Source organism: Glycine max, chromosome 18 (genome assembly GCF_000004515.6).
Source record: "Glycine max cultivar Williams 82 chromosome 18, Glycine_max_v4.0, whole genome shotgun sequence".
In the NCBI taxonomy this organism is placed as follows: domain Eukaryota; kingdom Viridiplantae; phylum Streptophyta; class Magnoliopsida; order Fabales; family Fabaceae; genus Glycine; species Glycine max.
Window position 1 is genome coordinate 47583272 of NC_038254.2, and position 2376 is coordinate 47585647.

Sequence of the window (2376 nt, forward strand, 5' to 3'; positions counted from 1 at the left end):
TCGAGAAGACTTTTCTTTGTTGGTATGTGGGCTCTATCTCTGAGAATAGCAATGTCACTTGCAGCCTTATTTTCAATAAGATCCATGGCTTCTTCAGGGGTTTTCAACTTTATCTTTCCCCCAGCAGAAACGTCTAATAGCTGCTTGGACTGTGGCTTTAACCCATCAATAAAAATATTGAGCTGAATCGGCTCTGAGAATCTGTGAGTGGGTGTCTTTCTCAATAAACCATGGAACCTTTCTAATGCCTCACTCAGAGACTCATCTGGAAATTGGTGAAAAGAAAAGATGGTTGTTTTTCCTTCTGCAGTCTTAGACTCCAGGAAATACTTCTTCAGAAATTTCTCAACCACTTCATCCCAAGTCTTAAGACTGTTGCCTTTGAATGAGTGAAGCCACCTCTTAGTTTCTCCTGACAATGAGAATGAAAACAAGCTCAATCGAATTGCATCTTCAGGCACACTAGCCAATCGAATAGTATTGCATATTTCAATGTAAGTGGCCAGGTATGCGTATGGGTCTTCATTTGGTAGACCATAAAACTGATTATTTTGAATCAACTGTATCAAAGAAGGAGCATATGTGATTGTTTGTGCCTGAACCTCTGGTTGTGCAATGCTGGTGAAAAATTGCGGCACACTTGAACTTGAGTAATCTTCTAAGGTCACTCTCCTTGGCTCTTCAGCCATGATAACTTCTTCAATTAAATATGTATGAGATTGCCCTAGAATAGGAAAGCTAGAAGACGCCTCAGAAGATCGAGGTTCTTCTTCTGGAGTTGCTGCTGCTTCTAAGTCCTGCAAAAATTTTCTAATTCTTTCTGCGTTGCGCCTCCTGCAAGTAGCGTTAATCCCCAAATTGATAGGGATCAAATCACCTGCAGTAGATCTTCTTTGCATACTAGAGAAATAGAACAACAATTATCCAGTTCAAAAGAACAATAAAATATGCAGTAACTAAAATATGAACAAAAAGAATCAATGAATCAAAGAGAAAAATATAAAGCAATGTCATAAAACTGAATTGAACTCTTCTAATGAATTAAGTTCCCCGGCAACGGCGCCATAAATACTTTGTTAGATTTCCCCTGCAGTTACTTTTTGGTCCAATTTTCCTTTATACAAATATGTTCAAGGGAATTCCGATTCGGCGAAAAGCGCACCTCGTTGTCAAGTATTTAAAATTAAAACTAAGTGATCCGAGTATCGAACTCAGGGAACTTGCTTATTAGACAGAGTTTTATTCAGAAATAAGGCATTGTTGGAATAGCATTGATAATGGATGGTTAAAATAGAAATAAACTACTTCTATGGTAAAAACAATAAATGCAAGTAAGTAAAAGTTGACAGCAATAGGTAAAAAGTGTTGGGTCTTCCTAACAAACAAACTAATGTATATGAGGATATTTCTCTAATTAATCATGTTCTTATGTTCTATGATGTAGCCTAAAGTACTAAACCTCGATCCCTCGTAAGTTTAGACTAATTTAACCTAAGCTTCGTCCGCAGATCCCTCTTGTAAGACTAAGCTTAACTCAAACAACATTATCGTAACAGCATATTCAGAAAACCAAAACCCCACAATCCATCCCTGGCAATGTGGTTATTCAGTCCTGCTTCTATCAAGTTCTAAGGTAGCAGTACATTTTCCAATGCTAAAGTCACCTAATTGTACACACAAATGGGTGATCAGACCAAGAACATGCAGAAATTAAGCATTGAAAGAAGCATTGAACACATAAAACACAATTAATTAGATATTAAAGTAATTATATCAGTTGTTCCTTAGAAATCCTCAACAAGGTTGTTTAGCCAACCATTACAGAAAAACCCTAATACAAATGAGATTGAGAGTACAAAATAATTGTTCCTTACACAAGAAGGGGGATCCCTCCTCCTCTTCTCAGCATCTCACAACCACTCTACAGCTCACTAATCTCTCTCTAATTGAAGAACCCTAGGCTTCTTTGCAAAGCTGCTCCTTTTGCTGCCTCTAGAGCCTCTATCTCGAAATTAGCATTGTGGTGTCCTTGCTCTGGAATTCTTAAAAATTGTGTCTGTACCCTAATTCTGCATAAGACAGGCTTTAAATAGGCTTTGAATCTGCAACGTTGCGCTTAGCGCTACCCTCGCGCTTAGCGCGAGTAAGTGGATTTGGGCTTGGCGCCAAGCATGCGCTTAGCGCGTGGCTTTGATATTGATGCTCTGCCAGATTTTTCTACCGTGCTAAGTGCGCTGAAGCTGCCCTTAGCGATGGATGCGCGCTGAGCCCAAATGGTGAGCTGGGCACAACTACCACTTTTAGCACTTTAAGATTTAGCCTCATTTAACTTGAAATTGAACATATTTCATCATTAAATCCAATGGAAAATATTCT